Raw genomic sequence first — 25,314 nt, 5'->3', positions numbered from 1 at the left:
AGCGGTCGCTCGGTTCCAGACTGTAGTGCCTAGAAACGCACGGCCACTCCGGCCGGCCGCAAAGTTAAGAATTGTCAAGTTAAGTCACTGCGATAAACTCCATTAATATGATTAGCTTGAACCGTTGTCTAGCGATCTGAGAAAACAGCTTCCTAATCACCGTATATTAGACCAGTGGGAAGGATACTACATATACAGTACCAAATTCGTATGTAATGACAGTAATACTTCACATAGACAATGCAATAACTAATGTCAAGGACACAGGTTTTAAAAGAGTAAAAAATTTGCCTTCAGTCGCAGATCGTTGTTACAGTTCACCCATTTTGCCACACCGGCCACATTCGCGAATCCGTCGACTAACAAATAACTTTCAAACGCAGGAAACTGCTTCATTGTTTTTATAGCGACTGTTAAAGTATTAACGGCGTGTAAATTATTTATCTTGCAAACGAAAAGTTTTATTATACATTAGTTTTCGTAACTCACACCAGAGCGAAAAATTTAGTCCGGCAGGCAATAATTATTGTTCACTCGCGTCGCATTTGGGCATTGTCGTTTCAGTCCTCGTGGTTCGCAGTAGTCAAAACAGTTTAACATTTTCTTTTCACAACGTCCACGTCAATATTAAGTAGACGTCGGATTCGGAAAGTGGTGTCCGGCTCCCGCCCGGTTAGCCTTGTGGTCTAACGCACGTCTTTCCGGTTTGGGTAGGAGCGCCTGGTCCCCGGCACGAATCCGCCCGGCGGACTTGTGTCGAGGTCCGGTGAGCTGGCCAGTCCGTGGTTGGTTTTTAGGCGGTTTTCCATCTGCCTCGGCGAATGCGGGCTGTTCCCCCTTAGTCCGCCTCAGCTGCACTATGTCGGCGAGTGCTGCGCAAACAAGTTCTCCACGTACGCGTACACCAACATTACTTTACCACGAAAATATAGGAGTTACACTCGCCCAGTGTGAGACGTTCCCTGGGGGGTCCACCTGGGGCCGAACCGCACAATAACCCTGAAAGAGTGGTCCGGTGTGGAGCGGCGAAGGGGGGAAGTGGACGGTGGTAGTCGTCGTGGGGTTGTGAACCACTGCGGCTGCGGCGGGGACGGAGCCTCTCCGTCGTTTGTAGGCCCCCGGTTCACATACAATACAATACAGTACAATACAAGTGTCTGACAGTACTTCAGTAACGTGCGATTCCGATTCGAGCCCGACCCGTTATCCACTACATACAAGCGATCTTCCGGCAGGACCACCTCTCACTGTTCTTAGGGCCGTTCTCCTTTTCAAATCGTAATTATCAGAGTTATTTCACAAATAATCTTAAAATTTAAATTATTGCGTGCTAAATAAATAAATACATTAAAATACATTACAATAAGACATTAGTGTCTTAACATATTAAACAATAGTTGCACTTCACACTGTAGAACAAGACCTGTAAAATCCGATTCTTTAAGGAATCAAACGTCAATGTATTAAACAGCTTCTAACTCTGTAGTAAAAATGAGTTTAAGTGTTGAATTCGTGACATTAAGAATGTAATCGAGAAACAGTTTAGAAAAGGTTGAAATTAAGAGGTTTGCTGGAAGACGATAAGTGCTCTGATTATCAAACACTGGGTTACTATAGTAAAAATAATTAGCGCTCCGTTCTCAGTAAGAGCCACTTTTTAACCTATCTCATTGCTTATGAGATAACTCCTAAACTACGTCTCGTGTACTTTTCAGGTACAACTCAGTGGTATACCTGGGTACCGTCTACAGAATGTATTGCTAATAGTAAAGTCGCAATAAATTAAAACGTCAGTCGTAATGCATGATGAACTTTTTTTCCTTCAATGTTTTATGAGAACAGTCAGCGCAAAACATAAAGGAAAGTTTCGTCAACGTTTGAGCGGCGTTTAAACATTCTCGGAAGTCGCTAAAGCAGTCGGCACACGGAGCGTGCATCCAAACGTTGAGTTTTGAGCATGCCGAGTTTCTGACGTCATAGCGTAGAATAGCACGTTCGGGAGTCTTTCCGAACGTGCAGAGCAATATCTCGCATGTCAGATATTCTGAGCGTGCGTCTGAGCGTTGACCAATGAGATGGCACAACGCCACCTACGTCACAAGCACGTCGTCTCCCTTCAGTACAGAGTTGTGAGGCGCCATACTGGCATTCATTTCAAGCCTATACCTATATGTGCCGTTTCTGAGCACCAGCAAATTGAGAATCACTGGAAAACCCATTGTTAATTGAGTGATTCGTTCTAATAAAATCATGAGAAACGTCATATTCGTGGCAAAATAATTATTGTAACTTGCATATTATGAGAGTAGGCTATTTGAAGGACACACTGAAGATCCACATAAAGCGCATTGTTCGTGGTACATTTTGTTATAATTAAATTTCAATTAGCAACATGACTACGATTAAGATTTTCAGCAAGGGGTAACATACTATGTTTAAACACAGGGGGTGTGTTGTAGGTTTAGCGTAATGAACAACGTCACTGTCCTGAGTTGTGCTGTTTGTTAGGGCGGTGGTTAGCATATTAACACTTCCAAATTTTTTTCCTAATATTGGCGTTTTTATTAGGTTCTGATAATTTATTATTAGTTGAATATAAGTATATAATATAATATTTGATGTTATGTAAATATAAGTTCACCTTTTTTGATGGGTGACTTTGTTCGATTGGTTTAATCTTCAGGACAGCTTGCGCTACTTGTATAGAGAGCCCGCATCTCGTGGTCGTGCGGTAGCGTTCTCGCTTCCCACGCCCGGATTCCCGGGTTCGATTCCCGGCGGGGTCAGGGATTTTCTCTGCCTCGTGATGGCTGGGTGTCGTGTGCTGTCCTTAGGTTAGTTAGGTTTAAGTAGTTCTAAGTTCTCGGGGACTGATGACCATAGATGTTAAGTCCCATAGTGCTCAGAGCCATTTGAACCATTTTTGAACTTGTATAGAGATATTTTACTCCTTTTTCTTTTACACTTCGTAATTCAAATGTTGAAAAGATTCTGTAACTGAGTAGGAACAGTGAATCAAGTAAGACTGACCTTGAGGTTTTTCTAAAATGTGGGAATGATGAAATAATGTTCATCTGAAGTATTCCAAACTTGTACCGCACTGTTTGTAATGGAACTTTTATAAATGGCTCTGAGCACTATGCGACTTAACTTCGGAGGTCATCAGTCGCCTAGAACTTAGAACTAATTAAACCTAACTAACTTAAGGACATCACACACATCCATGCCCGAGGCAGGATTCGAACTTGCGACCGTTGCGGTCACGCGGTTCCAGACTGAAGCGCCTTTAACCGCACGGCCACACCGGTCGGCGAACTTTTATAAGCCTGTGTCCTTATTGAGTAGACATGGTACTTTCCTTTTCGTGGAAGTTGGAGGTACCGTGCGTTTTAATAGAGCTAACGTGGGAATTTTACGCGGGCCCGTTGAGTAAACAGTATGATTTACGAACTAGAAACATCCCTCAACTGCCGCTGGAGTGCGTTGCGATCGCGTATACCACGTTGGAGCCCACGTGCCGTATGCACAAGTCGCATCGTTACTGAGCGTTCAGCAGCACGTTGAACTTGGCACGCTCAACGTTAACGTTCGACAGCACAGTCCGTGTGCCGACGGCTTAAGCGTTGCGAGTGTGTGTGCTTAGTTACAGTGTATCAGGATATGAGAGGCAGTCAAATGAGAATCGAGCACCGGCCACAACGGAACATAGTATTTTTCCATTCATAACTGATCACAACAAGAGAGTTAAGACACTTACCCCACCAGGATACGAGACGACCATCTTTCGTAGAACGCGGTTGGCCGCTTCACACACTTACCCCTCCGTGTCAGGCCAAAACCAATGTCGACGTATGCATTTCTTCATGTCGCCAAAGACGTGAAAGGCACAGGATGAAAGATCCGGTCTGTATGTATGGAGGAGGATGATGCAGTGTTTCCCAAACGAGTCGCTGAATATCAGCTTTCTTCCAATTGACAGTGCAGTGGCGGGTGTTATCGTGCAATCGAATGCTTCTGTCCGACTGCATTCCGACTGCCCGAGGGCCAACGACAAAGCCAACTGTAGAAACTCGTGTCTCCTCCGTCAAAGAAGTACAAAGCTGTTCACACAAGCTTTGGTAAGATCATGATGATCTTCTTCTTCGATTACAGATACCCACTGCTCGTAGAGTTCCTCTAGCGTGGAACTATAACCAATGCTTAACGCTATGAAGTTTGCAGAAACTGCGTTGCCCCATAAAGTCAAAACGCCCAGGAATGCTGTAGGACGCAATCATCCTGTTACACAATAAGACACGCCCCCAAACAGCCAATCGAATGAAGGCCGTGCTTCAAAGATTTGGCTGGGAAACACTGCAGCATTCCCTATACAGCCCGGATCCATCACGGCTTGATTTTCGCATCTTTCGCAACCTGAAGGAAGGCAAGCGCGGATGTCGATTTCAGTCGGACGAGGAAGTGCAAGAGTGGGTGTGGTTGAAGATCCATCAGCGGCCGACCACGTTCTACAAAACAGGAACTGAGCTGGAATGAATGTTTGGTGATTACCTTTTAAGGGAACCACTCAATGCTCCCTTTGTGGCGGGTGTTCAGTTTTTATTTGTCTGCCTATCACACATACACAGTTTCTTACTGTAATACTACCATTAGTGTGTTAAACTATAACATAAGGTAATACGTCTTAATGAGTATGTTACGACAGCATTTGAAAGTTTTAAACTCACTCAATAATTACGGGGAAAAATAAAGATTTGTTGTAAAGTCTCGTTGCTCCTGTAAGACGTTAGGTAGGCAACCAGCATACTTTATAAACGGACTGAGAATTTTGAGGCATGAAAATGAACCGGATTAGCCATTTAGTAACGTACAGGGCTACTGTAAATCACTCGTTCGTTTTCATTGTTCTGTATATTCCGAATTATTACAAGTATGACTGAAGCATGAAAAAAATGGTAAACTTACCCAGTTTGCTTTGTGCTCACCAGTTGGCGTTAGGAGCGCAGTGCCTTTACAAAATAGCACTAAGTAAGCAGCAGAACATTTCGCCTAGTACCCGATGTTGCTCTATCTGTAGTGGTTAATCGCCATAATGTGAGTGTGGCACGCTGAAAATCCTAATGAAATTATGAGGCATGAAAGAGATTCGCCGAAGGTTAATGTTTTCTGTGTAGTGTTTCAGTCGAAGCTGCCCGGGCCGTTTTTCTTCTGTGAGGAGACTGTGATAGCTCATCAAATCTGGACAGTGGAGCAATTGAACAACGCCTGTTGGTAGGATGAGTCTTCATTTGTTTCGAAATTCATCCGAGTTTACGTCACAAGAGTGAAATATGGACAGGGTTCGGTGATGACTTGGACAGCCGTATAGTGTATTGCTCCTGAGGATTATGTGACAATTTTAGGTGATCAGATCCGTCTCATGGTTCAAAAATGGTTCAAATGGCTCTAAGCACTATTGGACTTAATATCAGAGGTCACCAGTCCCCTATACTTTGAACTACTTGAACCTAACTAACCTAAGGACATCACACACGTCCATGCCCGAGGCAGGATTCGAGCCTGCGACCGTAGCAGCAGCGCGGTTCCCGACTAAAGCGCCTAGAAACACTCGGACACAGCGGCGGCTTCCGTCTCATGGTACAATGTCTGTACCCCAGGGTTGAGGCTGTGTTTTCAGGCGAAAGAGCCGCCTTTCACGCAACTAGGATCGTCCATAACTAATTTTGTAAGCTCGAAAGTAAACGTTTGCGTCTCTCCCGGGTCACCACAGTCACCGTATTTCAACATTACTGAGCATTTGTGGTCAAATTTGGAGAAAAGGATGTTTGATCGGTTTCTACCTGCATCGTCGTTACCTGTACGTGCCACAGTTTTACTATAACGATCGAATAGGACTCCCTTGAAAACCATACACGATCTCGATGTCTACGTTCCGAGAGGACGGGAAGCTGTTTGGATTACCAATTGCTTTTGTAAGCCACATTTTGCATGGAAAAGTGTTTTTGGTGTTTGATTATTTTTCCATCTCCGGTATATTAACTGGCGTGAGAAAAGGCATGGGCAGCGACATGCACGTATACAGAAGGCGGTAGTATTGCGTACACAAGGTATGAAATGGTAGTGCATTGGCTGCACCTTTATTTGTACTCAGGTGATTGAAGTGGAAGGGAAGCCCGTTGTGATTACTGACGCACAACAGAAATTAACAGACTTTGAACGTGGAATGGTAGGTGGAGTTAGAGGTAAGTACATTTAGTACATCGTTAAGAAAATCAATATTCCGCTATTGACAGGGTCAGGAGTGTGCCGAGAATGTCAAATTTCAAGCCTTACATCTCACCGCCGACAACTCAGTGGCCGGCTTTCTTTACATAACAAGCAACACTGCGTAAAATAACCGCAGAAACCAAAATGGGACGTACGATGAACGTATCCGTTTAGACACTGCGGGGGAAATTTGGCTATAATGGACAACATCAGTTGACGACTGACACGATGGCCTTACCTAACCGCACGTCATCGCCTGCACCGCCTTTCGTGGACCCTATTGTTGTTGTTGTGGTCTTCAGTCCTGAAACAGGTTTGATGCAGCTCTCCATGCTACTCTATCCTGTGCAAGCTTTTTCATCTCCTAGTACCTACTGCAATCTACATCCTTCTGAATCTGCCTAGTGTATTCACCTATTGGTCGCCCTCCACGATTTTTACCCTCCACGCTGCCCTCCAATACTAAATTGGTGATCCCTTGATGCCTCAGAACATGTCCTACCAACCGATCCCTTCTTCTGGCCAAGTTGTGCCACAAACTTCTCTTCTCCCCAGTCCTATTCAATACTTCCTCATTAGTTATGTGATCTACCCATCTAATCTTCAGCATTCTTTTGTAGCACCACATTTCGAAAGCTTCTATTCTCTTCTTGTCCAAACTATTTATTGTCCATGTTTCACTTCCATACATGGCTACACTCCATACGAATACTTTTAGAAATGACTTCCTGACACTTAAATCAATACTGGATGTTAACAAATTTCTCTTCTTCAGAAACGCTTTCCTTGCCATTGCCAGTCTGCATTTTATATCCTTTCTACTTCGACCATCATCAGTTATTTTGCTCCCCAAATAGCAAAACTCCTTTACTACTTTAAGTGCCTCATTTCCTAATCTAATTCCCTCAGCATCACCCGACTTAATTAGACTACATTCCACTATCCTTGTTTTGCTTTCGTTGATGTTCATCTTATATCCTCCTTTCAATACACTGTCCATTCCATTCAACTGCTCTTCCAAGTCCTTTGCTGTCTCTGACAGAATTACAATGTCATCGGCGAACCTCAAAGTTTTTATTTCTTCTCCATGGATTTTAATACCTACTCCGAATTTTTCTTTTGTTTCCTTTACGGCTTGCTCAATATACAGATTGAAGAACATGGGGGAGAGGCTACAACCCAGTCTTACTCCCTTCCCAACCACTGCTTCCCTTTCATGTCCCTCGACACTTATAACTGCCATCTGGTTTCTGTACAAATTGTAAATAGCCTTTCGCTCCCTGTATTTTACCCCTGCCACCTTTAGAATTTGAAAGAGAGTATTCCAGTCAACATTGTCAAAAGCTTTCTCTAAGTCTACAAATGCTAGAAACGTAGGTTTGCCTTTCCTTAATCATTCTTCTAAGATAAGTCGTAAGGTCAGTATTGCCTCACGTGGTCCAGTGTTTCTACGGAAACCAAACTGATCTTCCCCGAGGTTGGCTTCTACTAGTTTTTCCATTCGTCTGTAAAGAACACGTGTTAGACGACTGGAGAACCCTGGCCTGGTCATATGAGTCCATTTCAGTTGGTAAGATACGGTGGCAGGCTTCGAGTGTATCGCACAACCCGCGAATCAGTGAAGCTGTCATTAAGGCACTGTACAAGCTGCCGAGGGCTCCGTAGCGGTGTATGCTATGTTTACATGGGACGGGCGGGGTCCACTGGTCCATCTGAAACGACCACTGATGGAAAGTGGTTGTCTTCGCAACTTTGGGATCACTTCTAGCCATTAGTGGACCTAAACTAGGACTGAATTTTTATGGGTGATTCTGCGCGATGTCACCGGCCACAAGTGCTTGCTAATGGTTTGCAGAACATTCTGTACAGTTCGACCGAATGATGTGAACACCAGGATCTCTTGACGTGGCCCCCGTCGGACATTTATGCGATACAATCGAGAGGTCAGCTTTTGTAGAACATACTGCACCAGCAACACTTTCACTATCATGGACGGCTGTAGAGGCAGCATGTCCCAGTATTTTTGCAAGGGACTTCCAACGGTTTGTTGAGTCCATGACACGTCAAGTTGCTGCACTATGCCGGGCAAAAGTAGTGTACCTTTCCTCGCCTTGCCGCTGCTGTCCAATAATGCGTCTATTACGACAGCCTCCTTGACTGTGGTCCTGATATTTTGTTTCTTTTGGTCTATTTTGTTCGTAGTGGTTCCTTATGCTTCTGGATGTTCTTAACAACGGATTCTGAAGACGTAATATTGTCCGCCGGTTCCGCCTTGCCTAGGTTGTTCCATCGTTGAGTTGGTTCTCAGACGTTAAGTAGATTTTGCAAGAGTGTTGGTCTGCGTTTAAACTGTCACTAGTCTTAGTTGCCATCCGGTTAAGTGAATACAACTCTTGCCTACCTGTCTGATCGGTTACGGAGTTGAGCGACCTCTCCCAAGCCGATCCTTGGAGCACTGTTTGAAGCCCACTTCTGTCTTAGTTTCATCAGATTGTGATGATTGGTTTCTTTTAAAAAAATATTTTAGCATCTCTTGGAGAAGTTAACTGTTCTTAAGAATTGGTTATCAAGGCCTTCAGCCGTTAATTTTATTTATTTATTTATTTTTTTTTGAGTTTTGCTATTTGGCCCTTCAGGCAACAAATAATTTGAATTTCTGCTTAACAAGGCTTTTAGCGGTGAATACAATTTGTCTAAAGAAATTTTAATTAGATATTGTCTCTTAGTAGTGAAATTTGATGATATTTTTAAAGAATATTTTAGTTTCTCTTGGACAAGTTTAACTGTTTTTAAGCTACCCAGGTCTTCAGCCGTTAAATGGTTTTCTGAGTTAATACTATTGGACCTTTCAGCCGACAGATAATTTGATTTTCTTGTCAACAAGACATTCAACCGTGAGTGCAACTTGCTTAGACATTTTTATTAGACATTGTGCATTAACAGTAAAATTTGACAAATGTTCCTTATTGTCAACCTCATTTGCAACTAGTTCGTAATAAAGTGTACGTGATTAGAAAAAAAAAAGTCTGAGCAACCAACGGTAACTGAGAAAAGGCCCGTCGACACCAAATCCTGCCTTCCGTAAGTTCCATGTTTCACAAATATTTGTATACAAGTCCTAATAATAAAATTTCACCAAAATTTGCCGCCGCGTACTTTGCCGTCCTGCGCAAGTTCCCCATTTGTCCCCCCGCGCTAGATCCCAGCCAACAGTCGAGTGCAGTAACTGTTCGATGATTTCGGCACATTAGTACAGTGAGACTTTGGCGGTACATTTACTGAGCTCCTCGACTAGTTCCTTGAGATGGACTGCGGAAAAGATGTCTGTCTACCGTTTGTCTCCACTTCTACCGTTCTATTTAATGCACTAAGAACATCAGAACGTCAGCAAACTGAAATAAACATTAGTGTAACTGTGTTCGAAGGAGGTACTTCTTAATTACATTGAAAGGCATCTGCTATTAGCCACTTCTCTTGCCTAAGTGTATTCGTATGCTGGTCGGCAGTTACTTGTCTGCCTCAGTGATCTGTAGTAACTTATACGTCTGATGGGAGGCCCGCATCTCGTGGTCGTGCGGTAGCGTTCTCGCTTCCCACGCCCGGGTTCCCGGGTTCGATTCCCGGCGGGGTGAGGGATTTTCTCTGCCTCGTGATGGCTGGGTGTTGTGTGCTGTCCTTAGGCTAGTTAGGTTTAAGTAGTTCTACGTTCTAGGGGACTGATGACCATAGATGTTAAGTCCCATAGTGCTCAGAGCCGAGCCGAGCCGACCTCTGATGGGATAGAGTGTCTTGTTTTCAACAAGATAGTGCACCATGTCACAAGGGCCGCAGTCTGATGGTGTGGTTCGAGGAACGCAGTGGCCAGTTCTCATTGGTGTGCTGTAGCCCCCCCGCACCTCCGAATTCGTCAGATCCAGCATGTCTCATATATGGTATGCGACTGAGCGTGGCGCGAGAGCTCATTGCCTGTCTTCGCGCAATTTACGGGAGTTAGGTGAGCAGTGTGTGTAGATATGGTGCCAACTCCCTCTACTGGTGTACCATGGCTTCATTACTTCTATGCTACGACGCATCACCACTGTTTTCAATACCAGAAATATGATGGGCGGTCATAATGTCTGATCAGTGTATAAAAACCGTTCACAAAGAGTAAAATGAAATTTAAATAAATTAATCTCCATTAGAAAATGCTCAGTACTTGTAATTGCCAACTCTTAACCACTTAAAGTTCGATTTATTACGCTGAATTGCACGCTTAGCTAAATGAGAAGCCACTGTGACGGCAGGTTCGTCTCCACGGTGGGTGAGGGATGGAAAATGACTGCCGTGTTCGCAGAACTGGTATATTGCTACCCGTGCAGTGGGGAAAGCTATGCTGATAAAACGTCAGGCCGGACTGTGTTTAGTGGAACGAGAGACAGAAAATATTCCATCCTTACTTGGTGAGTCTGCAGTCAGACAACGCAGATCACTTTTCTCAGAAGTGATGGAGAAAAGAGTTTTTCATAAGTTGGGTGGCCACGGTATGCGTTCCGTTTAACTGCAGAATTACAGCAGAACTGCCATTGTAGAGGGAAACAGAGAGCGGTCAAATTTCGACGAAATTTACGGCTTCTTATACAGCTTCCCAGAAAGCGGAACAAGAAAAGACCCAGCCGCAACCACAATAGGAACTGTAGGATTCGGCGAATCACTTTTACGGTATTCAGTAATTTCAGAGTTATTACTACTTAAAAGTTCAACACGCTTTCAACTGCGTCAGTAGGTGCACATGCATATCCCTTTGCAAATATTTTATATCACTATGCTTTAATAATCGCCAGGCAGGAGAAGACCCTGTGAATATGATTGTTTTGTCCAGACATGCATTTACTTGAATTATGCATCCACAGCCCCTGTCCAAGTTTGCCAATGTTTTTTCCATTTGTTTGTTGTTAACTTGATAATGTACATATAATAAACTGAGATCACTGCGGCCATTATTTATTTTCGTAGTTGAAATTGGCAATTCAGCTGGTGATAAGTTACTTCCGAACATCTGACGCCACAGTTAGATCCACGCGAAAATATCTTTCCAAAATAAAACTTCATTTCCAAAAGGTTTTTTTTATCTCATCTTATTAATTATCATGATAACTAGATAAATCACTTTTAAGTTGCTGCCGCAAGACTACTTTGTATGATTTATTGCAGAAAAATAGTATGGTAGTACATGCTATCTCTCTCAAGTGGAAGACTATCATTGAACTTTTTGAAACGATTTTACCTCTATTTCCATTTTTCTGTGTAAATTTGTGTTAGGGGGACACTAAATTGCGATTGTGTGTGTGGGACCTGAGCATTTCATTCATTTATTAGACCACTGGAATTACAGTTCCGGTTATGGCCTGCTGAAATTCACATATGCACGAACTAGGATTTTAGCAAGGTCTAGCGAGGTGCAGAGAGAACTTTCGGTTTATTCACAAATAGTAGACAGTGGATCAGATACGGAGATACAGCAGTTCAATGTTCTACATGTTGGTGTCAGTGATCTATGGGTTGAAGCATCGCAAAATAAAACGAGTGGAAGGAACGAACATTGTCTGGCAGAGGACAGTGAAGAAACTTCAGAAGTTGAATTTAGGAGGGAAGACGATAGAGAAATTTGACGTGCAGCCAATACTCCCGAGTTGATGCGTCTCGAACGCAGGACAGAGTGATGTAATTAGCGAGCTCTCACCTCAACAACAAGTAGCGTTCTATCTACAGATTTTTGGAAATGACGAATTTAGGAAACGTAAAAAGTTAAATGAAGAACGATTTGCAAAAAGCGAAAAGAAAAGTAAAGCAAGGCTCTGTAAAATGGAAAAACGATTCGAGGAAAGTGAGAAACCATTCAAGCGAAGTGGGAAAAACAGGGACGCCCATTTCGAAGAGAATAGGAAGCGCTTATGTGATTACAGGCTTTATCGGCATATTTCCGTGATAAAAATCTTCTCTACGTCTTCTGACAGATGAACAGGTATGGGCAGTGAATAAGAAATTCGACGATCATGTGACGAAATACGATGAAATAGCCACTTCCGCACAGATGAACCTCCTACGATAAACGGTATTGTTCGTGTATCGCTATTAAAATCATCAAAATTAAAATTGTCTTCTTATATATTGTATCTGTACTTAACGCAGTGTGCACTCTCATAAAAAACTGTTAGAATGTGATCTCAGAAGACGCCCGTGTTACAGAGTCTTAAGATGCAAATTTTCATGTATCACAAGATTCTACGTTTTATCTTTCCTTTCTTTGTAATTAATAACTTTTCTGAATGCTGTTTGAGTAGCTAACTGCAGAAGGTTTCGAAGTGTCTCCGGACATCGCATGTGTCCGTGTATGAACCAATGCTGCTCCCACCCAAGCATTAGAAACTGGAGAGTTTCTGTAATTTCCGGACTAGAAATTGCGTGGGTTGCCTTGGCAGCTATTCAATTAGTTGCCACTCTTTTTCTTTGAGGAAGCTGCGGAAATATGGGATCACCACTGTGCTGGCCTGAAAAGTGATAATTGATGATATTCTATCAACATTTCCCTGGCAGCATCCCATGTCGATCTCAAGGATGGTCACGTCAGGCGGTGCTCCAGCGTCTCTCTCCCACAACAGGTTTGCCAATGTGAGGTTGGTCCTATGGAGTTGTTTGTAGGTTGGTAGCGCCCGTGGTCTTGTGGTGGCGTCTTTGATTCATCATCAAAACGTCTTCGGTCCCGGGTTCGATCCCCGCCACTGCCTAAATTTTGATATATAATCAGCATTGGCGGCCGAAGACTTCCAGCATAAGAAGTCAGCCTCATTCTGCCAACGGCCTTGTCAAAGAGGGCGGAGGAGCGGATAGATATTCAGGGCACTCTCTTGTCCTAGGGGTGGAAAATTGCCCCTAAAGGCGGAAGAATCAGCAATGATCAACGACATGAGGATGCAGAAGGCAATGTAAACCACTGCATTAAAGACACGTAACGTATAACCACAGCACATGTGGCCTGTAATTGAAGAAGTGTCATCATGATCTCTCCATTGGCAAAAGATTCCGGAATAGTCCCCCATTCGGATCTCCGGGAGGGGACTGCCAAGGGGGAGGTTACCATGAGAAAAAGATTGAATAATCAACGAAAGGATAACGTTATACGAGTCGGGGCGTCGAATGTCTGAAGCTTGAACGTGGTAGGGAAACTAGAAAATCTGAAATGGGAAATGCAAAGGCTCAATCTAGATATAGTAGGGGTCAGTGAAGTGAAGTGGAAGGAAGACAAGGATTTCTGGTCAGATGAGTATCGGGTAATATCAACAGCAGCCGAAAGTGGTATAACAGGTGTAGGATTCGTTATGAATAGGAAGGTAGGGTAGAGGGTGTGTTATTGTGAACAGTTGAGTGACCAGGTTGTTGTAATCAGCAGTTGTAAGGGAAGGAGTAGAAGAAAAATTACAGAAGAATATGGGCTTGGGACGAGGAATTAAAGATGAGATAGACTAATTGAGTTCTGTAACAAGTTTCAGCTAGTAAAAGCGAATACCCTGTTCAAGAGTCACAAGAGGAGGAGGTATACTTGCAAAAGGCCGGGAGATAGGGGAAGATTTCAATTACATTACATCATGGTCAGACAGAGATTCCGAAATCAGATACTGGATTGTAAGGCGTACCCAAGAGCAGATATAGACTCAGATCACAATATAGTAGTGATGAAGAGTAGGCTGAAGTTCAAGACAATAGTCAGGAAGAATCAATACGCAAAGAAGTGGGATACGGAAGTACTAAGAAATGACGCGATACGTTTGAAGTTCTCTAACGCTATAGACACAGCAATAAGGAATAGCGCTGTAGGCAGTACAGTTGAAGAGGAATGGACATCTCTAAAAAGGGCCATCACAGAAGTTGGGAATGAAAACATAGGTACACAGATGGTAGCTGTGAAGAAACCATGGGTAACAGAAGAAATACTTCAGTTGATTGATGAAAGGAGGAAGTACAAACATGTTCCGGGAAAATCAGGAATACAGAAATACAAGTCGCTGAGGAATGAAATAAATAGGAAGTGCAGGGAAGCTAAGACGAAATAACTGCAGGAAAAATGTGAAGACATCGAAAATGATATGATTGTCGGAAGGACAGACGGAGCATACAGGAAAGTCAAAACAACCTTTGGTGACATTAAAAGCAACGGTGGTAACATTAAGAGTGCAACGGGAATTCCACTGTTAGATGCAGAGGAGAGCGCAGATAGGTGGAAAGAATACATTGAAAGCCTCTATGAGCGTGAAGATTTGTCTGATGTGATAGAAGAAGAAACAGGAGTCGATTTAGAAGAGATAGGGGATCCAGTATTAGAATCGGAATTTAAAAGAGCTTTGGAGGACTTACGGTCATGTAAGGCAGAAGGGATAGATAACATTCCATTAGAATTTCTAAAATCATTGGTGGAGGTGGCAACAAGAGGACTATTCACGTTGGTGTGTAGTATATATGAGTCTGGCGACATACCATCTGACTATCGGAAAAGCATCATCCACACAATTCCGAAGACGGCAAGAGCTGACAAGTGCGAGAATTATCGCACAACCAGCTTAACAGCTCATGCATCGAAGGTGCTTACAAAAATAATATACAGTAGTATGGAAAAGAAAATTGTGAATGCGCTAGGTGACGATCAGTTTGGCTTTAGGAAAAGTAAAGGGACGAGCGAGGCAATTCTGACGTTACTGCTAATAATGGAAGCAAGGCCAAAGAAAAATCAAGTCACTTTCACAGGATTTGTCGACCTGGAAAAAGCGTTCGACAGTATAAAATGGTGCAAGCTGTTCGAGATTCTGAAAAAAGTAGGGGTAAGCAATAGGAAGAGACAGGTCATATACAATATGTACAACAACCAAGAGGGAATAATAAGAGTGGACGATCAAGAATGAAATGCTCGTATTAAGAAGGGTGTATGACAAGGCTGTAGCCTTTCGCCCCTACTCTTCAATCTGTACATCGAGGAAGCAATGTTGCAAATAAAAGAAAGGTTCAGGAGTGGAATTAAAATACAATGTGAAATGATATCAATGATACGATTCGCTGATGACATTGCTATCCTGAGTGAAAGTGAAGAACAATTAAATGATCTGCTGAACGGAATGAACAGTCTAATGAGTACACAGTATGGTTTGAGAGTAAATCGGAGAAAGACGAAGGTAATGAGAAGTAATAGAAATGAGAACAGCGAGAAACTTAACATCAGGATTGATGGTCACGAAGTCAATGAAGTTAAGGAATTCTGCTACCTAGGCAGTAAAATAACCAATGACGGACGGAGCGAGGAGGACATCAAAAGCAGACTCGCTATGGCAAAAAAGGCATTTCTGGCCAAGAGAAGTCTACTAATATCAAATACCGGCCTTAATTTGAGGAAGAAATTTCTGAGGATATACGTCTGGATTTCTGCATTGTATGGTAGTGAAACATGGACTGCGGGAAAACCGGAACATATGAGAATCGAAGCATTTGAGATGTGGTGCTATAGCCGAATGTTGAAAATTAGGTGGACTGATGAGGTAAGGAATGAGGAGGTTCTACGCAGAATCCGAGGGGAAAGGAATATGTGGAAAACACTGATAAGGAGAAGGGACAGGATGATAGGACATCTGCTAAGACATGGGGGAATGACTTCCATGGTACTACAGGGAGCTGTAGAGGGCAAAAACTGTAGAGGAAGACAGAGATTGGAATACGTCAGGTAAATAAATAAGGACGTAGGTTGCAAGTGCCACTCTGAGATGAAGAGGTTGGCACAGGAAAGGAATTCGTGGCGGGCCGCATCAAACCAGTCAGTAGACTGAGGACCAAAAAAAAAAAATTAGGTTGGTAAGGACTCATTTACAACCTTATACGAAGTGGCCAGCAGTGGTAGTGAGAGGTAACGAGCTGAGATGTTCTGGCGCACTTCTTCCCAGTGACGTATAGTGGCCCTGATTTCGTGCTTGTTCCTGGTGAACCTGTCTCTGTTAGCCTCATAGAGCCTCATTCCTCGCCTGTTGAGTGGGTCCAAGTATTGCCGCCGTGTGTAGCGCTTCTGCATAAAGAAACTCCGTAGAAATGCTAGCCGGGAGGGGATCGTCCAGGGACTGATTGGAGCTAAACCTGTGAAGCCGAGGTGCCTCCCTGACCATTGCCAGTGTCGGACTGTTTGGACTCCTTGCACGTGTGGCATTTGTCCTGTGCACCAAGGGTCCAGCGCATTTGGTGAACAGGTTGTCTCAACCCTACCTCCTCCGGTACAGCGTGCATGTCGGTGGGAATATTTAAATATGCCCCCTTCCACAGCACCCAGTAAGCAGATTGTCTTATAGCTCTGCCAATTTTCTTAGATAAGTTAAAAATTTGCCCTTAAAGCCAGATCTTTGACATGAGGGAGGGGTTGGTCGGTTGAAATTTCTGTGCTAGTTTCCATAGGAATGAATTTTCCCTAATTTTGTTCAGAAGCAGACGCCAATTGCAAGTTGCCCTTTTCTGAAAGTATGCCTGATAAGCGACGCGTAAGATTTTTTGTTGATCACTGATTTGGTACCAATCGTCCTGCGGGCAGCGATTCGTATAAGGATCAGAACCGTCTTACGTCATCTGATGTCGAACCCTGACGCTAGCCTATACAATTGTAATGTGGAGTGCGTCATATCGATGTTCATCCTATTACTAACAAACGAGGTCATCTGTGCAGTCACGACGGAACACGCATGCGTCGTAAACCAGTAGTAATCAGCACATAGAACTTAGTTTGCGAAGCAGAGGATTCATTGTAACTATGAAGCGCCCCAGGGAAAGTGGACAGCCCAGCTGTACTGACATTTGCTCTTCAATAGAGTTCGACAGCTAACCGTTAATCTTAGTCCTTGAGTCCGAAAACAGATTCGTGACTGTATTAGTAACTTGGCACCAAAACAAAATTTCATAATAATAATTTTCAAGTAATTATGACTGACATTGTCGAACAATCTACATCTACATCTACACATATACTCCGCAAGCCGCCCAACGGTGTGTGGTGGATGGCACTTTACGTGCCACTGTCATCACCTCCCTTTTCTGTTCCAGTCCCGTATGGTTCGCGGGAAGAACGACTGTCTGAAAACCTCCGTGCGCGCTCGAATCTCTCTAATTTTACATTCGTGATCTCCTCGGGAGGTATAAGTTGGAGGAAGCAATATATTCGATACCTCATCCAGAAACGCACCCTCTCGAAACCTGGCGAGCAAGCTACACCGCGATGCAGAGCGCCTCTCTTGCAGAGTCTGCCATTTGAGTTTGCTAAACATCTCCGTAACGCTATCACGCTTACCAAATAACCCTGTGACGAAACGCGCCGCTCTTCTTTGGATCTTCTCTATCTCCTCCGTCAACCCGATCTGGTACGGATCCCACACTGGTGAGCAATACTCAAGTATAGGTCGAACGAGTGTTTTGTAAGCCACCTCCTTTGTTGATGGACTACATTTTCTAAGGCCTCTCCCAATGAATCTCAACCTGGTATCCGCCTTACCAACAACTAATTTTATATGGTCATTCCACTTCAAATCGTTCCGCACGCATACTCCCAGATATTTTACAGAACTAACTGCTACCAGTGTTTGTTCCGCTATCATATAATCACACAATAAAGGATCCTTCTTTCTATGTGTTCGCAATACATTACATTTGTCTATGTTAAGGGTCAGTTGCCACTCCCTACACCAAGTGCCTATCCGCTGCAGGTCTTCCTGCATTTCGCTACAATTTTCTAATGCTGCAACTTCTCTGTATACTACAGCATCATCCGCGAAAAGCCGCATGGAACTTCCGACACTATCTACTAGTTCAATTTGACAAAGTCTACGCAAAGGATTGCTAGACAAGTTAGAGTAGTTGTGGAATTGGCTATAGCACCTGTGTACGTAAGCAGGACGTCGAAGATAGTACGGCCGAGGATCGCGCAGCAAAGATTTTCGTTGATACTTTCTCATTGTGGTTTTTAGGTAAGCAACAAAGCACCGTGCAACGAATTTGTGGTCGGTATTCGTAGACTGACGAGTTCTCTATTAACCTCTCTCGTGTGCCTTTACGCAGTAGAACTATGAAACCTTTTAGAAATGGTGTGAGAAGTGGAATCCGAGAAAATATTTAATGGACGAGCTCTGTAATCGTTGCGACCAACACGTCCCAGAGCCAGAGGTAGATTTCAGAGGTGGCACAGTTGTTAGCACACTGGACTCGCATTCGGGAGGACGACGGTTCAAACCCACGTCCGGCGGTCCAGATATAGGTTTCATATGATTTCCCTCGACAGCTCCAGTCAAATGCCGGGATGGTTCCTCGAAAGGGCACGACGGATTTCCTTCGATATCCTTGACACAATCCGAGCTTGTGCTCTGTTTCTAATGACCGCGATGTCGACGGGACGTTAAACTTAAACTTCTCTCCTTTCTTACTATATCATCTCCCAAAGCTACCCAGAGGGTAGGCCGTCCGTATGTGGCGTCTTCTCTCTAGCGCAGTTTTTTTTTTTATAGGGTTACGAATTTCATCTTCATTGAAGCGTTTGTAGGGACGCCCCCCCCCCCCCCCCTCCTGTTCTGGTGATAATGGATTCCTTTTGCAAAGTTTCCTCGGATGTTTTCTCATATCCTTTTACTTAAACAAGTTAGTGAAATGTCTATGCGCTTCCGATATCGCAGCCTGGGTTCTGACTTCCGTTTTGCTGTTTCAATCAACCCAGTGTACGTTGGCAGAGACCCTTGTGTTCCAGCGTGATGTGGTAACCGATTGGTTCCTGCCCGTAGATACTGCCGACTGGTTGACTTCTAACATTCGTGTCGTGCAAATAAGCTTGTTGCCGGACAAAGAACTCAGTCTTGATGTGTTTTAATGGCGGTCAAAGTTGGATTATTGTCTAACATATGGTAGTACGGTACCCAGCAAACGTTAGAGATAGAATTTCATGGTAGACTTTCGCCAGACAACTTTTTCCACGCTATGAGATTTCAGGGTCGATCTCAAAGCTGATTTCACGTTAGTGGTCCACCAATCTATGTTCCTGTGGAAGTTGGTGCGTTTGTCGAGAGACTGGTCCGGGTTTTCTGGAGTTCGAATCGATGTGGATCAAATGGTTCAAATGGCTCTGAGCACTATGGGACTCAACTGCTGAGGTCATTAGTCCCCTAGAACTTAGAACTAGTTAAACCTAACTAACCTAAGGACATCACAAACATCCATGCCCGAGGCAGGATTCGAACCTGCGACCGTAGCGGTCTTGCAATTCCAGGCTGCAGCGCCTTTAACCGCACGGCCACTTCGGCCGGCCGATGTGGATCACTTGGCAGATGTTGGATATTTAGTCTTGAGATTCTAGGCTGCCTCTGTATCCCATCTATTGCAACTGCGCTCGGTCCGTGTACGCACAGTGCCGGCCGGAGTGGCCGTGCGGTTCTAGGCGCAACAGTCTGGGACCGAGCGACCGCTACGGTCGCAGGTTCGAATCCTGCCTCTGGCATGGATGTGTGTGATGTGCTTAAGTTGGTTAGGTTTAATTAGTTCTAAGTTCCAGACGACTGATGACCTCAGAAGTTAAGTCGCATAGTGCTCAGAGCCATTAGAACCATTTTTTGTACGCACAGTATCAAGAGAATGCGAGAGGTTATATCTCAGTGCCTACTGTAGAAGGTGCACAATTTCTTGTTCCGAAAATATGGTCGTTTTGATTCTGCCCTATGACGTAGTAATGGGTGAACACCTTGTGGGTAGGATGGGGCTGTCTACAAAAGTGTCATCTTTTAACGTCTGCCGTGTTTGACACTTGTTAGGCCTCAGTTGCTGGAACGAGTCGTGTGTAATAGTCTTTTGAAGCCATCGTGACCTACAAAGAGAAGGTAGACTTTGTTGGTAAAATTTCGGCTATTATTTTTCCTGACGGAGCGTAAGTATTATCAAACAACACATGTTCCTCTGTACACTGTACGCCGCGTCTGGTCGGTCATCTGGAGATGTTATTAAAATCTAACGTTGGGATGACAAAATGTGCTAAAATATGTGAACTACTCGACTTTAGCTGTCATCACTTCTTGCTTTAAGAATCTTTAGAAATCTATAATGGCCTTTAGTTCAAAACGACGGTGAATTCAATTGATGTTCAGAGCCGTGACAACTAAAGCATTCCGAAGCAATATAGGACACTTACGCAAAACTGTAGACGACAAATTAAAGTGAAAAGTCAGCGTCTGCTCTTGGTCCCTCTCGTCTTTTTGTTTTGTTTTATTTATTTATTTCTTTAGTTTTTTTATGACCTTCGCAGTGCGAATGCCACCGCGAGTGCAGGGGCAGAGCCGTCAACGCGCAGTCCTCGCTTTTACGTTTCACCGGCGGTAGACTTTCCTCAAGTTGTCCTTTCTGCAAGGTTTATTGTTTCCGCTATTCAACTGGTTCAAATGGCTATGAGCACTATGGGACTTAACATCTGAGGTCATCAGTCCCCTAGAACCTAGAACTACTTAAACCTAACCAACGTAAGGACATCACACACATCCATTCCCGAGGCAGGATTCGAACCTGCGACCGTAGCGCTCACCGGGTTCCAGACTGAAGTGCCTAGAATCGCTAGGCCACAGTGGCCGGCTGTTTCCTCTGTTCACGCCTACGTTGTTCACTCGTTGTTTTCACGAACAGTCTTACTTTTGCACTTCCGTTTAGTGTTCGAGACATTCGTATCTGTTTGAGTGTCGCCCGAACAATATTTGGGAGAACTTGAAACGGCAAAGCAGTGTCCATTGCTCCCTGAAGAGTGGCTGAACTTGATTATCCAAATTCTTGGGGTATTCGTCTGTATCTGTCGAACATGTGTTGGTTCTAAATATCGCACCACATCCATTCGGACTATCTTACTAAACAGAGATTTGACATAGCTCTGTCGATAATCGATCCTTGCCTTGGCAGTTCGACAGAATGCCATCCTTCATTGGGACAGTCTTTCCAAAGGTGGTCCACCGACTTCCAGTTCGGCACGTTTGCGTTGTCCGCTGTATGAACAAGTGCCAGAGAATATTCTAGCTTAAGTCAGTTCGAACATACTGAACCCCAGTATCGGTTTGACAGTAGTATGAACCGGGCCACTTTCTATCTGTTACCCTAAGAACCTGTTTGTAGGAACATAATGCATTACTGTTTTCTGGTTACGATATTCGAAAGTTACGTTCAAATCTCGCATAGTTCGAAAAGTATAGTCTGCATGTTGCACAGTAAAATGGTTAATGCTGCATTAAGTAGGCTTGAAATTTTGGATTCCGCTATTTTCCGACACTGGCCTTCCACAGATATCTTAGTTTGCTAACTTGAGAGAAAGGCGGATAAGTCTAACTGAATGCCTGCTAATTCGTCTTGTGCCAAACACAAAACATCTTGTATACAATCAGAAATTTCGCACCTTTTTGGCCTTTGCGAGATTCTGTCGAAAGTGTATTGCACCATAAATTTCCTAGACGCATTGGCAGTCATTTCACTCACCGATCTTCTGAAAAGTCGCCAAAACTGAGTGTTGACAAGTCGCCTTCACAGAGCCACAGCACGGTGGTCACTAACGGTGTCGCTGTAGACGGGCCGCAGCTCGCAGCACGGACGTGTTGACAGACGGGCAGCCAGCCAAGTGCCGGCCACGCTCGGCGTGCTTCATCCTAAGACACCTAACGGTGGGGGTCAGCTAACTCACGCCTGTTTATGTTGCATAGTCTCGATCCAAGTGAATGTCATTCAACAGTTTCCGTCTGAGTTAGTCTCTATATAACTTTGTGTGATACTTCAGTGTCAAAAAGTTTTTAGAAAGCTCCTCCTTTGAAAGAAACAGAATTAAATTTATAATAAGGGTTCCACAACCCCTACCCCTCTTCGGTTTTCCACTTTACAATTATGCAGGTCTAAATTTCTTGCAGATTCGTTTTCTTGGTATTCTCAAGAATCAGTTTATTTCCAGTGGAAGTGTTTGCTGACGACATTCAGCTGTTATTTATCTTGTGTACTTTCAGAGAAATAGTTCAGTTCCCTGCTGTTCATATCAAGGCTCTAGAAATGACTAAAATACTACTTAAATCGTCTTTAGAGAGAGAGTCCTGAATGAAATTTTAGATAAAGTTTCTAATTCTGGAACTGAAGATCAGGGTGGTATCATGGAGTATGATTGAGATTGGGGAAGTAATGTGGACGTTGGAGGCAATGAAGATAATGCAGCCTCAGGTAGTCAGTCAGGAAGTGACTGTGACGAGGTATGTAAGGTGGTATGTAATCACACAGTACAGAGGTCTCTTGCAAATATAGTAAGGGGGCAGACATGAGAAACTCCAGCCGGTGTTTTCCATTCTTCTAGGGAGACGTTGATGTTACATTTTACACCTGATATCACGGACGTTATAGTGAAACATTCGAAGGAAGAGGCAATTAGGCTAAGCCGGCAGGGGTGGCCGAGTGGTTCTAGGCGCTACAGTCTCGAAACGCGCGACCGCTACGGTCGCAGGTTCGAATCATGCCTCGGGCATGGATGTGTGTGATGTCCTTAGGTAAGTTAGGTTTAAGTAGTTCTAATTTCAAGGGGACTGATGACCTCAGATGTTCAGTACCATAGTGCTCAGAGCCAGCCCCATTAGGCTACATGATATTTATACTAATCAGGAAGAATATTATGCCTTCATATGAGTACTGATACTTATACATGAGACGTTCATTAAATAATGCTGCAAACCATCGTCCACTTTCATCATAAATACATGTTTGAATAAAGCTCCTAATGTATCACCTCAATAAGATAGAAACAGTGAATAACAGAGGGAGAATGAATGAGAACAGTGGCGTATTAAATTTACAAAATAATAATAAGCTTTATAAAATCTTTAGCAATTACAACTAGCTGATAAACTTACACACAAATGACAAACACAAATCAGATAACGAATGGTATTTGACAGGCATCGCATACATTGGGGTGGAACCTATAGAAATTCTCCCCTGAAGTAATCACTTTTAGAGTACGAAATTGTTTACGAGAATCCATTGTGAAATTTAGCTGCATTCCAATGGAAACATCGACGATCTTCTGTACAGAAAACGAAGGTTCACCTGTTAACAGGGAGCTGTGAATATCATTTAACAACCCTACGCCGCTGCAGTCGTAATTTGCCCTTTCACCTCGACTCAGGCTGCAGCAGAAACCGGCGTGCTGTGGACAAGGAGCGATCGCTGCGGCAAATGTAATGATGTGACGCATCCACGAAAATATGTAAACTACGCGGAGTGGCGTTCTGATTATCAGAACGCGAGGAGCTTCCCAATCAGAGCGCTGAAATCCTGACAGATTTCAGTGTCAGGGGCACCCGTTTGCTGGTCTGATCAAACCAATTCGACTCACAGGCACGTTGGTGCCTGCTGCTGGAGTTGTCAGCCAGACGGCCGACTCAGGACGACTAAGTTCACCCTCGTGGCACGTGATTTGTCCGAGATTAGTTATGAATTAGTTAGACTGAAGGTACAGTTGGACACTACCACTGGCTCTTAGTACACCACGAGATACTGACCACAAGTGGCACCCACTAGGGAAAGACATGAAGTCATCCTCCATCGGAGGACCAGAACACGGCAGCCGCCCCCACATTGCACAAACCAATCGGTCTATTTTTTGCTCTTTGAATATCCCCTCTTCACTGTTCTGTTGGCCGGCGAACGAATCCAGACACAGAACTGGGTTACCATGCATGGGGAGCATGCCGCTACGTTGCATATCCCGAGAGAGAAGCCAATCAGCGATGCCATATCTTCGTTGCCTGAAAACAGAAGATTTTAAACTAGGGAAATATCGTTCTCGCGGTAAGCAAGGCCATGCTTTGGCAGAAAATACCTAGCTAGACAGAACCACAGTCGCTTATTTATGGAATGATCTAATCATTTTGGGTCGGTCGTTTCCAGTTTCGAAGAAAGACTATTAAGCTTCCCTGACAGTCGTTCCGAAATAGTACAAGTTTTTGCCATGCACTAAAAGGATCATCAAAGGAGGGATGGGGAGTTACAGTCCTACCTCCATTTGGGGTGAAGGGGGGTTATGGTCCTACATGACACATACACCAGCCACTTTGCTCATATCATCCCAGCTTAAAACATGAGAATGCACGGAATTCTATGATCATCCCACCATTTGCACAAAAGCTCAGTTTACAGCAGTCTCTCTCAAATGGCTTCTTCCTCCCATTTTCTGCCATAGGGCCTTCTTCTTCCGTGACAGTCTGGCGCCTGGCCCAGGAAAAATGTTTTTCAGATCGTTGCCGTATTATCTGACCCTAAGCAGGAGGACGAGTGTGCTTCTACCAGAAGTCCCTAAGCAGGTAAGAACCACTGAATACTGTTTCCCAGAGTTACCCTAATGGCCAAGTCACTGCGCTCAGCATTGATGGCCCCCAATTCATAATGTTCCCCGTTCTCGGTCACATCTGCTACGGCACCCCGATTACAAGCTCTCTACTGGTTATACACGAGAGCATTCTGCCCGCAGTTTCCTCATGTAGAAAAAGTCATTAACCACACATAGCAAATGTAGTACCAGGGAACGTTGAGAGTACACCCTAAAACATGAACGTTAATCTGAATGATAGTGTTGTTAAAGTGAGAGAATGGAGTGCCACCTCTCACTGTAACACACTTCTTTCTGGAAGTAGTTTGATTTTATTCAGGACTGCAATACACCATATTGTACTCCATTCTGCAAAACCCTATTTCTCAACACAATCTCTCTGGCATGCGACGGCCTTACGCCACGTTACTGGCAAGGTCTGTGTGCCTGTATCGCACCGCTTCACAGGTCGACATCGGAGCCAGTGTCTCAGTGCATCAATAACCTCGTCATTACCCACATTCAACTTCCCGCGGAGTGCGTTCTTCACTAGGCCAATCAGATGGAAGTCGAGATGTAGATTGGATGAGAAGGAACAGTCTAATGAAGTGTTGTGGACTCTTCGCGGATGCACATACTTGGGCGAGGCCTAATGTTGT

This window comes from Schistocerca americana, chromosome 4 (genome assembly GCF_021461395.2).
Source record: "Schistocerca americana isolate TAMUIC-IGC-003095 chromosome 4, iqSchAmer2.1, whole genome shotgun sequence".
In the NCBI taxonomy this organism is placed as follows: Eukaryota; Metazoa; Arthropoda; class Insecta; order Orthoptera; family Acrididae; genus Schistocerca; species Schistocerca americana.
Note: the sequence above shows the minus strand (reverse complement) of the source record.